We start from the raw sequence: 15,000 nt of genomic DNA on the forward strand, positions 1-15,000 counted from the left end.
TAAATTGTGCAGGTTGTCTCAGTACTTCTATTAAGTCTTAGAAAACAATTTTGCCACTTTCCATTCCTACTTCACTTGTTCTGTACTTAGGAGCAATTTTAATCTTGTACAGCCTATGGTTCCAAAAGAAATGAACCTCCACATGCTAATTTGCATAATTTATTTGACTGTGGTACGTATAGAAATTGGTGGCCTTTCCTTAATGGGATATTGAATTTTTTGCCAGTAAGTAGCTCTATCTTGTTTATTGTAAAGTGTTCTCCAGTCTTTGAAACCCCATCTGAATTTAACTTCCATCTTTTACTCTCCCTAAGATCAATCTTGAGGCACATGGTGGGGTATATAACTCTTAGGACTTTGCTTTTGGAATGTGCTTGCTTCGGCAGCACATATACTAAAATTGGAACGATACAGAGAAGATTAGCATGGCCCCTGCGCAAGGATGACACGCAAATTCGTGAAGCGTTCCATATTTTAGGTATATAGCTCTGGACAAATTAATTCGATTCCACTTAAGATACCTGCAGATAAAAAGTCAAGAAATTTTGCAAGCAAAGAACAAATCGACCAACTTTTTTATGACAAAATCAGTTCGACATGACATATCATTTTCAAATTCAATTCTTGTCTAAATTGTGCAGGTTGTCTCAGTACTTCTATTAAGTCTTAGAAAACTATTTTGCCACTTTCCATTCCTACTTCACTTGTTCTGTACTTAGGAGCAATTTTAATCTTGTACAGCCTATGGTTCCAAAAGAAATGAACCTCCACATGCTAATTTGCATAATTTATTTGACTGTGGTACGTATAGAAATTGGTGGCCTTTCCTTAATGGGATATTGAATTTTTTGCCAGTAAGTAGCTCTATCTTGTTTATTGTAAAGTGTTCTCCAGTCTTTGAAACCCCATCTGAATTTAACTTCCATCTTTTACTCTCCCTAAGATCAATCTTGAGGCACATGGTGGGGTATATATATCTTAGGACTTTGCTTTTGGAATGTGCTTTCTTCGGCAGCACATATACTAAAATTGGAACGATACAGAGAAGATTAGCATGGCCCCCGCGCAAGGATGACACGCAAATTCGTGAAGCGTTCCATATTTTAGGTATATAGCTCTGGACAAATTAATTCTTTTCCACTTAATGATACCTGCAGATAAAAAGGTAAGAAGTTTTGCAAGCAAAGAACAAATCGACCAACTCTTGTATGATGTCATCAGTTAGACATGACTTATCATTGTGTGAATTGTGCAGACTGCCTCAGTTATATTTAAACTTAGAAAATTATTTAGCCACCTTCAATTCTTATTGAACTTGCAGGGGTGTATCTATTGGTCGAAGCGGAAACGTAAGGGACAGGTGCCCCCTCCAAGTCACTCCAGGTCTGAAGGCATGAATATGCACTGCTGCACCCAATAGGTTCTGCTTGGTACAATGGAAAAATGTATCTTTCTTTATCCAATAACTATTCATAACTCTAGACAATTGTACAGTACAAAACCACAATCTCCAGCAAATCAAATCTGCTATTATATAATTATTGAAGCCCATGGTGCATGCTGCAATCACCTAATTTGCTTAATGCATGAGATTTAAGACCCTTTCCACAAAGAACAAATGCCTAGCTTCTCCCCCTACACATAATGTTCCATCAAGAAACTCCCCAAGCACCCATGGATATACTAGACTTCTAAAAATTCTTTTTTTAACTTTGTGCCACAAAAATAAGAGCTGAACACATAATGTATTAGATGTCAAACCAAGGAGCCATTCACAACACATAAGCACCTCTAACAGAATGTACAAAAATAAAAATAAAATGTTAGGGCTAGTTTAAATCATATACCAATACAATTAGGGAGACCAAGTTGTGGCTTCAAAATATATATATATTATTAATTTACAATACTTACCATATGCTTTTCATCTGTATTTTTTACTTTTATTGTTAATTGAGCCAAAAGATAGTGCACACAATACTTAATTTACAATCTTAAAGTTTAGCAGTTACATAATTTGCATATATCCAAATTTGTTTAGCAACAAATACATTTTAAGTGTAAACTATGTCATTTTTGACCTTTTTGCCCACTTATTTGACATTAACCGATTACATAAATGGTGATTAGCATATGATTAGTATTATAAACTAAAAACATTTAGAAGTAAAATTCTTTAGTCTCCCTAAACTAAATGCTATAAACTATAAAGTTATAAAAAAGAATGGTTATTTAATGGGCAGTAAATGTTTTTTTGGCTGGAGATTTTGCTGATGTCTGGAAACCTGGCTGCTTAGATGCACAGGGGTGCCTGGCAAAGAGCACCCATTTTTGTCAAGTGCCATCCTAGCCAAAGAATGCAAAGAAGCAATTTTAGCCTAGTACGGTCTATGGTTTTGAAGAAATGAACCTCTACATGCCAATTTTCATAATTTGTTTCACTGTGGTATGTATGGAAATCGATGGCTATTCCTTAATGGGATATTGAATTTTTTTGCCAGTTAGCAGCTCTATCTTGTTAATGTTCTCCAATTTATAAAACCCTATTTAAATTTAACTTCCAACTTTCACTCTCCCTAAGATCAATCTTGAGGCACATGGTGGGGTATATAACTCTTAGGACTTTGCTTTTGGAATGTGCTTGCTTCGGCAGCACATATACTAAAATTGGAACGATACAGAGAAGATTAGCATGGCCCCTGCGCAAGGATGACACGCAAATTCGTGAAGCGTTCCATATTTTAGGTATATAGCTCTGGACAAATTAATTCTTTTCCACTTAATGATACCTGCAGATAAAAAGGTAAGAAGTTTTGCAAGCAAAGAACAAATCGACCAACTCTTGTATGATGTCATCAGTTAGACATGACTTATCATTGTGTGAATTGTGCAGACTGCCTCAGTTATATTTAAACTTAGAAAATTATTTAGCCACCTTCAATTCTTATTGAACTTGCAGGGGTGTATCTATTGGTCGAAGCGGAAACGTAAGGGACAGGTGCCCCCTCCAAGTCACTCCAGGTCTGAAGGCATGAATATGCACTGCTGCACCCAATAGGTTCTGCTTGGTACAATGGAAAAATGTATCTTTCTTTATCCAATAACTATTCATAACTCTAGACAATTGTACAGTACAAAACCACAATCTCCAGCAAATCAAATCTGCTATTATATAATTATTGAAGCCCATGGTGCATGCTGCAATCACCTAATTTGCTTAATGCATGAGATTTAAGACCCTTTCCACAAAGAACAAATGCCTAGCTTCTCCCCCTACACATAATGTTCCATCAAGAAACTCCCCAAGCACCCATGGATATACTAGACTTCTAAAAATTCTTTTTTTAACTTTGTGCCACAAAAATAAGAGCTGAACACATAATGTATTAGATGTCAAACCAAGGAGCCATTCACAACACATAAGCACCTCTAACAGAATGTACAAAAAAAAAAAAAAAAAAAAAAAAAAAAAATTTTAGGGCTAGTTTAAATCATATACCAATACAATTAGGGAGACCATGTTGTGGCTTCAAAATATATATATATTATTAATTTACAATACTTACCATATGCTTTTCATCTGTATTTTTTACTTTTATTGTTAATTGAGCCAAAAGATAGTGCACACAATACTTAATTTACAATCTTAAAGTTTAGCAGTTACATAATTTGCATATATCCAAATTTGTTTAGCAACAAATACATTTTAAGTGTAAACTATGTCATTTTTGACCTTTTTGCCCACTTATTTGACATTAACCGATTACATAAATGGTGATTAGCATATGATTAGTATTATAAACTAAAAACATTTAGAAGTAAAATTCTTTAGTCTCCCTAAACTAAATGCTATAAACTATAAAGTTATAAAAAAGAATGGTTATTTAATGGGCAGTAAATGTTTTTTTGGCTGGAGATTTTGCTGATGTCTGGAAACCTGGCTGCTTAGATGCACAGGGGTGCCTGGCAAAGAGCACCCATTTTTGTCAAGTGCCATCCTAGCCAAAGAATGCAAAGAAGCAATTTTAGCCTAGTACAGTCTATGGTTTTGAAGAAATGAACCTCTACATGCCAATTTTCATAATTTGTTTCACTGTGGTATGTATGGAAATCGATGGCTATTCCTTAATGGGATATTGAATTTTTTTTGCCAGTTAGCAGCTCTATCTTGTTAATGTTCTCCAGTTTATAAAACCCTATTTAAATTTAACTTCCAACTTTCACTCTCCCTAAGATCAATCTTGAGGCACATGGTGGGGTATATAACTCTTAGGACTTTGCTTTTGGAATGTGCTTGCTTCGGCAGCACATATACTAAAATTGGAACGATACAGAGAAGATTAGCATGGCCCCTGCGCAAGGATGACACGCAAATTCGTGAAGCGTTCCATATTTTAGGTATATAGCTCTGGACAAATTAATTCGATTCCACTTAAGATACCTGCAGATAAAAAGTCAAGAAATTTTGCAAGCAAAGAACAAATCGACCAACTTTTTTATGACAAAATCAGTTCGACATGACATATCATTTTCAAATTCAATTCTTGTCTAAATTGTGCAGGTTGTCTCAGTACTTCTATTAAGTCTTAGAAAACAATTTTGCCACTTTCCATTCCTACTTCACTTGTTCTGTACTTAGGAGCAATTTTAATCTTGTACAGCCTATGGTTCCAAAAGAAATGAACCTCCACATGCTAATTTGCATAATTTATTTGACTGTGGTACGTATAGAAATTGGTGGCCTTTCCTTAATGGGATATTGAATTTTTTGCCAGTAAGTAGCTCTATCTTGTTTATTGTAAAGTGTTCTCCAGTCTTTGAAACCCCATCTGAATTTAACTTCCATCTTTTACTCTCCCTAAGATCAATCTTGAGGCACATGGTGGGGTATATAACTCTTAGGACTTTGCTTTTGGAATGTGCTTGCTTCGGCAGCACATATACTAAAATTGGAACGATACAGAGAAGATTAGCATGGCCCCTGCGCAAGGATGACACGCAAATTCGTGAAGCGTTCCATATTTTAGGTATATAGCTCTGGACAAATTAATTCGATTCCACTTAAGATACCTGCAGATAAAAAGTCAAGAAATTTTGCAAGCAAAGAACAAATCGACCAACTTTTTTATGACAAAATCAGTTCGACATGACATATCATTTTCAAATTCAATTCTTGTCTAAATTGTGCAGGTTGTCTCAGTACTTCTATTAAGTCTTAGAAAACTATTTTGCCACTTTCCATTCCTACTTCACTTGTTCTGTACTTAGGAGCAATTTTAATCTTGTACAGCCTATGGTTCCAAAAGAAATGAACCTCCACATGCTAATTTGCATAATTTATTTGACTGTGGTACGTATAGAAATTGGTGGCCTTTCCTTAATGGGATATTGAATTTTTTGCCAGTAAGTAGCTCTATCTTGTTTATTGTAAAGTGTTCTCCAGTCTTTGAAACCCCATCTGAATTTAACTTCCATCTTTTACTCTCCCTAAGATCAATCTTGAGGCACATGGTGGGGTATATATATCTTAGGACTTTGCTTTTGGAATGTGCTTGCTTCGGCAGCACATATACTAAAATTGGAACGATACAGAGAAGATTAGCATGGCCCCTGCGCAAGGATGACACGCAAATTCGTGAAGCGTTCCATATTTTAGGTATATAGCTCTGGACAAATTAATTCTTTTCCACTTAATGATACCTGCAGATAAAAAGGTAAGAAGTTTTGCAAGCAAAGAACAAATCGACCAACTCTTGTATGATGTCATCAGTTAGACATGACTTATCATTGTGTGAATTGTGCAGACTGCCTCAGTTATATTTAAACTTAGAAAATTATTTAGCCACCTTCAATTCTTATTGAACTTGCAGGGGTGTATCTATTGGTCGAAGCGGAAACGTAAGGGACAGGTGCCCCCTCCAAGTCACTCCAGGTCTGAAGGCATGAATATGCACTGCTGCACCCAATAGGTTCTGCTTGGTACAATGGAAAAATGTATCTTTCTTTATCCAATAACTATTCATAACTCTAGACAATTGTACAGTACAAAACCACAATCTCCAGCAAATCAAATCTGCTATTATATAATTATTGAAGCCCATGGTGCATGCTGCAATCACCTAATTTGCTTAATGCATGAGATTTAAGACCCTTTCCACAAAGAACAAATGCCTAGCTTCTCCCCCTACACATAATGTTCCATCAAGAAACTCCCCAAGCACCCATGGATATACTAGACTTCTAAAAATTCTTTTTTTAACTTTGTGCCACAAAAATAAGAGCTGAACACATAATGTATTAGATGTCAAACCAAGGAGCCATTCACAACACATAAGCACCTCTAACAGAATGTACAAAAATAAAAATAAAATGTTAGGGCTAGTTTAAATCATATACCAATACAATTAGGGAGACCAAGTTGTGGCTTCAAAATATATATATATTATTAATTTACAATACTTACCATATGCTTTTCATCTGTATTTTTTACTTTTATTGTTAATTGAGCCAAAAGATAGTGCACACAATACTTAATTTACAATCTTAAAGTTTAGCAGTTACATAATTTGCATATATCCAAATTTGTTTAGCAACAAATACATTTTAAGTGTAAACTATGTCATTTTTGACCTTTTTGCCCACTTATTTGACATTAACCGATTACATAAATGGTGATTAGCATATGATTAGTATTATAAACTAAAAACATTTAGAAGTAAAATTCTTTAGTCTCCCTAAACTAAATGCTATAAACTATAAAGTTATAAAAAAGAATGGTTATTTAATGGGCAGTAAATGTTTTTTTGGCTGGAGATTTTGCTGATGTCTGGAAACCTGGCTGCTTAGATGCACAGGGGTGCCTGGCAAAGAGCACCCATTTTTGTCAAGTGCCATCCTAGCCAAAGAATGCAAAGAAGCAATTTTAGCCTAGTACGGTCTATGGTTTTGAAGAAATGAACCTCTACATGCCAATTTTCATAATTTGTTTCACTGTGGTATGTATGGAAATCGATGGCTATTCCTTAATGGGATATTGAATTTTTTTGCCAGTTAGCAGCTCTATCTTGTTAATGTTCTCCAGTTTATAAAACCCTATTTAAATTTAACTTCCAACTTTCACTCTCCCTAAGATCAATCTTGAGGCACATGGTGGGGTATATAACTCTTAGGACTTTGCTTTTGGAATGTGCTTGCTTCGGCAGCACATATACTAAAATTGGAACGATACAGAGAAGATTAGCATGGCCCCTGCGCAAGGATGACACGCAAATTCGTGAAGCGTTCCATATTTTAGGTATATAGCTCTGGACAAATTAATTCGATTCCACTTAAGATACCTGCAGATAAAAAGTCAAGAAATTTTGCAAGCAAAGAACAAATCGACCAACTTTTTTATGACAAAATCAGTTCGACATGACATATCATTTTCAAATTCAATTCTTGTCTAAATTGTGCAGGTTGTCTCAGTACTTCTATTAAGTCTTAGAAAACTATTTTGCCACTTTCCATTCCTACTTCACTTGTTCTGTACTTAGGAGCAATTTTAATCTTGTACAGCCTATGGTTCCAAAAGAAATGAACCTCCACATGCTAATTTGCATAATTTATTTGACTGTGGTACGTATAGAAATTGGTGGCCTTTCCTTAATGGGATATTGAATTTTTTTGCCAGTAAGTAGCTCTATCTTGTTTATTGTAAAGTGTTCTCCAGTCTTTGAAACCCCATCTGAATTTAACTTCCATCTTTTACTCTCCCTAAGATCAATCTTGAGGCACATGGTGGGGTATATATATCTTAGGACTTTGCTTTTGGAATGTGCTTGCTTCGGCAGCACATATACTAAAATTGGAACAATACAGAGAAGATTAGCATGGCCCCTGCGCAAGGATGACACGCAAATTCGTGAAGCGTTCCATATTTTAGGTATATAGCTCTGGACAAATTAATTCTTTTCCACTTAATGATACCTGCAGATAAAAAGGTAAGAAGTTTTGCAAGCAAAGAACAAATCGACCAACTCTTGTATGATGTCATCAGTTAGACATGACTTATCATTGTGTGAATTGTGCAGACTGCCTCAGTTATATTTAAACTTAGAAAATTATTTAGCCACCTTCAATTCTTATTGAACTTGCAGGGGTGTATCTATTGGTCGAAGCGGAAACGTAAGGGACAGGTGCCCCCTCCAAGTCACTCCAGGTCTGAAGGCATGAATATGCACTGCTGCACCCAATAGGTTCTGCTTGGTACAGTGGAAAAATGTATCTTTCTTTATCCAATAACTATTCATAACTCTAGACAATTGTACAGTACAAAACCACAATCTCCAGCAAACCAAATCTGCTAATATATAATTATTGAAGCCCATGGTGCATGCTGCAATCACCTAATTTGCTTAATGCATGAGATTTAAGACCCTTTCCACAAAGAACAAATGCCTAGCTTCTCCCTCTACACATAATGTTCCATCAAGAAACTCCCCAAAAACCCATGGATATACTAGACTTCTAAAAATTCTTTTTTTAACTCTGCTCCACAAAAATAAGAGCTGAACACATAATGTATTAGATGTCAAACCAAGGAGCCATTCACAACACATAAGCACCTCTAACAGAATGTACAAAACTAAAAATAAAATGTTAGGGCTAGTTTAAATCATATACCAATACAATTAGGGAGACCAAGTTGTGGCTTCAAAATATATATATATTATTAATTTACAATACTTACCATATGCTTTTCATCTGTATTTTTTACTTTTATTGTTAATTGAGCCAAAAGATAGTGCACACAATACTTAATTTACAATCTTAAAGTTTAGCAGTTACATAATTTGCATATATCCAAATTTGTTTAGCAACAAATACATTTTAAGTGTAAACTATGTCATTTTTGACCTTTTTGCCCACTTATTTGACATTAACCGATTACATAAATGGTGATTAGCATATGATTAGTATTATAAACTAAAAACATTTAGAAGTAAAATTCTTTAGTCTCCCTAAACTAAATGCTATAAACTATAAAGTTATAAAAAAGAATGGTTATTTAATGGGCAGTAAATGTTTTTTTGGCTGGAGATTTTGCTGATGTCTGGAAACCTGGCTGCTTAGATGCACAGGGGTGCCTGGCAAAGAGCACCCATTTTTGTCAAGTGCCATCCTAGCCAAAGAATGCAAAGAAGCAATTTTAGCCTAGTACGGTCTATGGTTTTGAAGAAATGAACCTCTACATGCCAATTTTCATAATTTGTTTCACTGTGGTATGTATGGAAATCGATGGCTATTCCTTAATGGGATATTGAATTTTTTTGCCAGTTAGCAGCTCTATCTTGTTAATGTTCTCCAGTTTATAAAACCCTATTTAAATTTAACTTCCAACTTTCACTCTCCCTAAGATCAATCTTGAGGCACATGGTGGGGTATATAACTCTTAGGACTTTGCTTTTGGAATGTGCTTGCTTCGGCAGCACATATACTAAAATTGGAACGATACAGAGAAGATTAGCATGGCCCCTGCGCAAGGATGACACGCAAATTCGTGAAGCGTTCCATATTTTAGGTATATAGCTCTGGACAAATTAATTCGATTCCACTTAAGATACCTGCAGATAAAAAGTCAAGAAATTTTGCAAGCAAAGAACAAATCGACCAACTTTTTTATGACAAAATCAGTTCGACATGACATATCATTTTCAAATTCAATTCTTGTCTAAATTGTGCAGGTTGTCTCAGTACTTCTATTAAGTCTTAGAAAACTATTTTGCCACTTTCCATTCCTACTTCACTTGTTCTGTACTTAGGAGCAATTTTAATCTTGTACAGCCTATGGTTCCAAAAGAAATGAACCTCCACATGCTAATTTGCATAATTTATTTGACTGTGGTACGTATAGAAATTGGTGGCCTTTCCTTAATGGGATATTGAATTTTTTTGCCAGTAAGTAGCTCTATCTTGTTTATTGTAAAGTGTTCTCCAGTCTTTGAAACCCCATCTGAATTTAACTTCCATCTTTTACTCTCCCTAAGATCAATCTTGAGGCACATGGTGGGGTATATATATCTTAGGACTTTGCTTTTGGAATGTGCTTGCTTCGGCAGCACATATACTAAAATTGGAACGATACAGAGAAGATTAGCATGGCCCCTGCGCAAGGATGACACGCAAATTCGTGAAGCGTTCCATATTTTAGGTATATAGCTCTGGACAAATTAATTCGATTCCACTTAAGATACCTGCAGATAAAAAGTCAAGAAATTTTGCAAGCAAAGAACAAATCGACCAACTTTTTTATGACAAAATCAGTTCGACATGACATATCATTTTCAAATTCAATTCTTGTCTAAATTGTGCAGGTTGTCTCAGTACTTCTATTAAGTCTTAGAAAACTATTTTGCCACTTTCCATTCCTACTTCACTTGTTCTGTACTTAGGAGCAATTTTAATCTTGTACAGCCTATGGTTCCAAAAGAAATGAACCTCCACATGCTAATTTGCATAATTTATTTGACTGTGGTACGTATAGAAATTGGTGGCCTTTCCTTAATGGGATATTGAATTTTTTGCCAGTAAGTAGCTCTATCTTGTTTATTGTAAAGTGTTCTCCAGTCTTTGAAACCCCATCTGAATTTAACTTCCATCTTTTACTCTCCCTAAGATCAATCTTGAGGCACATGGTGGGGTATATATATCTTAGGACTTTGCTTTTGGAATGTGCTTGCTTCGGCAGCACATATACTAAAATTGGAACGATACAGAGAAGATTAGCATGGCCCCTGCGCAAGGATGACACGCAAATTCGTGAAGCGTTCCATATTTTAGGTATATAGCTCTGGACAAATTAATTCTTTTCCACTTAATGATACCTGCAGATAAAAAGGTAAGAAGTTTTGCAAGCAAAGAACAAATCGACCAACTCTTGTATGATGTCATCAGTTAGACATGACTTATCATTGTGTGAATTGTGCAGACTGCCTCAGTTATATTTAAACTTAGAAAATTATTTAGCCACCTTCAATTCTTATTGAACTTGCAGGGGTGTATCTATTGGTCGAAGCGGAAACGTAAGGGACAGGTGCCCCCTCCAAGTCACTCCAGGTCTGAAGGCATGAATATGCACTGCTGCACCCAATAGGTTCTGCTTGGTACAGTGGAAAAATGTATCTTTCTTTATCCAATAACTATTCATAACTCTAGACAATTGTACAGTACAAAACCACAATCTCCAGCAAACCAAATCTGCTAATATATAATTATTGAAGCCCATGGTGCATGCTGCAATCACCTAATTTGCTTAATGCATGAGATTTAAGACCCTTTCCACAAAGAACAAATGCCTAGCTTCTCCCTCTACACATAATGTTCCATCAAGAAACTCCCCAAAAACCCATGGATATACTAGACTTCTAAAAATTCTTTTTTTAACTCTGCTCCACAAAAATAAGAGCTGAACACATAATGTATTAGATGTCAAACCAAGGAGCCATTCACAACACATAAGCACCTCTAACAGAATGTACAAAACTAAAAATAAAATGTTAGGGCTAGTTTAAATCATATACCAATACAATTAGGGAGACCAAGTTGTGGCTTCAAAATATATATATATTATTAATTTACAATACTTACCATATGCTTTTCATCTGTATTTTTTACTTTTATTGTTAATTGAGCCAAAAGATAGTGCACACAATACTTAATTTACAATCTTAAAGTTTAGCAGTTACATAATTTGCATATATCCAAATTTGTTTAGCAACAAATACATTTTAAGTGTAAACTATGTCATTTTTGACCTTTTTGCCCACTTATTTGACATTAACCGATTACATAAATGGTGATTAGCATATGATTAGTATTATAAACTAAAAACATTTAGAAGTAAAATTCTTTAGTCTCCCTAAACTAAATGCTATAAACTATAAAGTTATAAAAAAGAATGGTTATTTAATGGGCAGTAAATGTTTTTTTGGCTGGAGATTTTGCTGATGTCTGGAAACCTGGCTGCTTAGATGCACAGGGGTGCCTGGCAAAGAGCACCCATTTTTGTCAAGTGCCATCCTAGCCAAAGAATGCAAAGAAGCAATTTTAGCCTAGTACGGTCTATGGTTTTGAAGAAATGAACCTCTACATGCCAATTTTCATAATTTGTTTCACTGTGGTATGTATGGAAATCGATGGCTATTCCTTAATGGGATATTGAATTTTTTTGCCAGTTAGCAGCTCTATCTTGTTAATGTTCTCCAGTTTATAAAACCCTATTTAAATTTAACTTCCAACTTTCACTCTCCCTAAGATCAATCTTGAGGCACATGGTGGGGTATATAACTCTTAGGACTTTGCTTTTGGAATGTGCTTGCTTCGGCAGCACATATACTAAAATTGGAACGATACAGAGAAGATTAGCATGGCCCCTGCGCAAGGATGACACGCAAATTCGTGAAGCGTTCCATATTTTAGGTATATAGCTCTGGACAAATTAATTCGATTCCACTTAAGATACCTGCAGATAAAAAGTCAAGAAATTTTGCAAGCAAAGAACAAATCGACCAACTTTTTTATGACAAAATCAGTTCGACATGACATATCATTTTCAAATTCAATTCTTGTCTAAATTGTGCAGGTTGTCTCAGTACTTCTATTAAGTCTTAGAAAACTATTTTGCCACTTTCCATTCCTACTTCACTTGTTCTGTACTTAGGAGCAATTTTAATCTTGTACAGCCTATGGTTCCAAAAGAAATGAACCTCCACATGCTAATTTGCATAATTTATTTGACTGTGGTACGTATAGAAATTGGTGGCCTTTCCTTAATGGGATATTGAATTTTTTGCCAGTAAGTAGCTCTATCTTGTTTATTGTAAAGTGTTCTCCAGTCTTTGAAACCCCATCTGAATTTAACTTCCATCTTTTACTCTCCCTAAGATCAATCTTGAGGCACATGGTGGGGTATATATATCTTAGGACTTTGCTTTTGGAATGTGCTTGCTTCGGCAGCACATATACTAAAATTGGAACGATACAGAGAAGATTAGCATGGCCCCTGCGCAAGGATGACACGCAAATTCGTGAAGCGTTCCATATTTTAGGTATATAGCTCTGGACAAATTAATTCTTTTCCACTTAATGATACCTGCAGATAAAAAGGTAAGAAGTTTTGCAAGCAAAGAACAAATCGACCAACTCTTGTATGATGTCATCAGTTAGACATGACTTATCATTGTGTGAATTGTGCAGACTGCCTCAGTTATATTTAAACTTAGAAAATTATTTAGCCACCTTCAATTCTTATTGAACTTGCAGGGGTGTATCTATTGGTCGAAGCGGAAACGTAAGGGACAGGTGCCCCCTCCAAGTCACTCCAGGTCTGAAGGCATGAATATGCACTGCTGCACCCAATAGGTTCTGCTTGGTACAATGGAAAAATGTATCTTTCTTTATCCAATAACTATTCATAACTCTAGACAATTGTACAGTACAAAACCACAATCTCCAGCAAATCAAATCTGCTATTATATAATTATTGAAGCCCATGGTGCATGCTGCAATCACCTAATTTGCTTAATGCATGAGATTTAAGACCCTTTCCACAAAGAACAAATGCCTAGCTTCTCCCCCTACACATAATGTTCCATCAAGAAACTCCCCAAGCACCCATGGATATACTAGACTTCTAAAAATTCTTTTTTTAACTTTGTGCCACAAAAATAAGAGCTGAACACATAATGTATTAGATGTCAAACCAAGGAGCCATTCACAACACATAAGCACCTCTAACAGAATGTACAAAAATAAAAATAAAATGTTAGGGCTAGTTTAAATCATATACCAATACAATTAGGGAGACCAAGTTGTGGCTTCAAAATATATATATATTATTAATTTACAATACTTACCATATGCTTTTCATCTGTATTTTTTACTTTTATTGTTAATTGAGCCAAAAGATAGTGCACACAATACTTAATTTACAATCTTAAAGTTTAGCAGTTACATAATTTGCATATATCCAAATTTGTTTAGCAACAAATACATTTTAAGTGTAAACTATGTCATTTTTGACCTTTTTGCCCACTTATTTGACATTAACCGATTACATAAATGGTGATTAGCATATGATTAGTATTATAAACTAAAAACATTTAGAAGTAAAATTCTTTAGTCTCCCTAAACTAAATGCTATAAACTATAAAGTTATAAAAAAGAATGGTTATTTAATGGGCAGTAAATGTTTTTTTGGCTGGAGATTTTGCTGATGTCTGGAAACCTGGCTGCTTAGATGCACAGGGGTGCCTGGCAAAGAGCACCCATTTTTGTCAAGTGCCATCCTAGCCAAAGAATGCAAAGAAGCAATTTTAGCCTAGTACGGTCTATGGTTTTGAAGAAATGAACCTCTACATGCCAATTTTCATAATTTGTTTCACTGTGGTATGTATGGAAATCGATGGCTATTCCTTAATGGGATATTGAATTTTTTTGCCAGTTAGCAGCTCTATCTTGTTAATGTTCTCCAGTTTATAAAACCCTATTTAAATTTAACTTCCAACTTTCACTCTCCCTAAGATCAATCTTGAGGCACATGGTGGGGTATATAACTCTTAGGACTTTGCTTTTGGAATGTGCTTGCTTCGGCAGCACATATACTAAAATTGGAACGATACAGAGAAGATTAGCATGGCCCCTGCGCAAGGATGACACGCAAATTCGTGAAGCGTTCCATATTTTAGGTATATAGCTCTGGACAAATTAATTCGATTCCACTTAAGATACCTGCAGATAAAAAGTCAAGAAATTTTGCAAGCAAAGAACAAATCGACCAACTTTTTTATGACAAAATCAGTTCGACATGACATATCATTTTCAAATTCAATTCTTGTCTAAATTGTGCAGGTTGTCTCAGTACTTCTATTAAGTCTTAGAAAACTATTTTGCCACTTTCCATTCCTACTTCACTTGTTCTGTACTTAGGAGCAATTTTAATCTTGTACAGCCTATGGTTCC

At 35.2% G+C, this 15,000-nt stretch overlaps 14 non-coding genes across 14 annotated transcripts; all 14 read left to right on the forward strand.

The window, feature by feature from the left end:
- The first annotated feature begins 370 nt into the window (after positions 1 to 370).
- LOC148514178 (U6 spliceosomal RNA) lies at positions 371 to 477 on the forward strand. Its single transcript, XR_015879694.1, has one exon. It is a non-coding gene; the product is annotated as a U6 spliceosomal RNA (small nuclear RNA).
- Positions 478 to 999: 522 nt separating this feature from the next.
- On the forward strand, positions 1,000 to 1,106 carry LOC148514179 (U6 spliceosomal RNA). The gene has a single exon (XR_015879623.1). It is a non-coding gene; the product is annotated as a U6 spliceosomal RNA (small nuclear RNA).
- Positions 1,107 to 2,637: 1,531 nt separating this feature from the next.
- LOC148514180 (U6 spliceosomal RNA) lies at positions 2,638 to 2,744 on the forward strand. The gene has a single exon (XR_015879695.1). It is a non-coding gene; the product is annotated as a U6 spliceosomal RNA (small nuclear RNA).
- A 1,546-nt stretch (positions 2,745 to 4,290) lies between these two features.
- Positions 4,291 to 4,397, forward strand: LOC148514181 (U6 spliceosomal RNA). The gene has a single exon (XR_015879696.1). It is a non-coding gene; the product is annotated as a U6 spliceosomal RNA (small nuclear RNA).
- A 522-nt stretch (positions 4,398 to 4,919) lies between these two features.
- LOC148514182 (U6 spliceosomal RNA) lies at positions 4,920 to 5,026 on the forward strand. The gene has a single exon (XR_015879697.1). It is a non-coding gene; the product is annotated as a U6 spliceosomal RNA (small nuclear RNA).
- Positions 5,027 to 5,548: 522 nt separating this feature from the next.
- Positions 5,549 to 5,655, forward strand: LOC148514183 (U6 spliceosomal RNA). Its single transcript, XR_015879698.1, has one exon. It is a non-coding gene; the product is annotated as a U6 spliceosomal RNA (small nuclear RNA).
- A 1,531-nt stretch (positions 5,656 to 7,186) lies between these two features.
- LOC148514184 (U6 spliceosomal RNA) lies at positions 7,187 to 7,293 on the forward strand. Its single transcript, XR_015879699.1, has one exon. It is a non-coding gene; the product is annotated as a U6 spliceosomal RNA (small nuclear RNA).
- A 523-nt stretch (positions 7,294 to 7,816) lies between these two features.
- LOC148514185 (U6 spliceosomal RNA) lies at positions 7,817 to 7,923 on the forward strand. The gene has a single exon (XR_015879522.1). It is a non-coding gene; the product is annotated as a U6 spliceosomal RNA (small nuclear RNA).
- A 1,531-nt stretch (positions 7,924 to 9,454) lies between these two features.
- Positions 9,455 to 9,561, forward strand: LOC148514186 (U6 spliceosomal RNA). Its single transcript, XR_015879700.1, has one exon. It is a non-coding gene; the product is annotated as a U6 spliceosomal RNA (small nuclear RNA).
- Positions 9,562 to 10,084: 523 nt separating this feature from the next.
- On the forward strand, positions 10,085 to 10,191 carry LOC148514187 (U6 spliceosomal RNA). The gene has a single exon (XR_015879701.1). It is a non-coding gene; the product is annotated as a U6 spliceosomal RNA (small nuclear RNA).
- A 522-nt stretch (positions 10,192 to 10,713) lies between these two features.
- LOC148514188 (U6 spliceosomal RNA) lies at positions 10,714 to 10,820 on the forward strand. The gene has a single exon (XR_015879702.1). It is a non-coding gene; the product is annotated as a U6 spliceosomal RNA (small nuclear RNA).
- A 1,531-nt stretch (positions 10,821 to 12,351) lies between these two features.
- LOC148514189 (U6 spliceosomal RNA) lies at positions 12,352 to 12,458 on the forward strand. Its single transcript, XR_015879703.1, has one exon. It is a non-coding gene; the product is annotated as a U6 spliceosomal RNA (small nuclear RNA).
- Positions 12,459 to 12,980: 522 nt separating this feature from the next.
- On the forward strand, positions 12,981 to 13,087 carry LOC148514190 (U6 spliceosomal RNA). The gene has a single exon (XR_015879705.1). It is a non-coding gene; the product is annotated as a U6 spliceosomal RNA (small nuclear RNA).
- Positions 13,088 to 14,618: 1,531 nt separating this feature from the next.
- LOC148514191 (U6 spliceosomal RNA) lies at positions 14,619 to 14,725 on the forward strand. The gene has a single exon (XR_015879706.1). It is a non-coding gene; the product is annotated as a U6 spliceosomal RNA (small nuclear RNA).
- The last annotated feature ends 275 nt before the right edge of the window (positions 14,726 to 15,000 follow it).

The sequence above is a fragment of the Taudactylus pleione genome, unplaced genomic scaffold, assembly GCF_031769625.1.
Source record: "Taudactylus pleione unplaced genomic scaffold, aTauple2 ptg000262l, whole genome shotgun sequence".
In the NCBI taxonomy this organism is placed as follows: domain Eukaryota; kingdom Metazoa; phylum Chordata; class Amphibia; order Anura; family Myobatrachidae; genus Taudactylus; species Taudactylus pleione.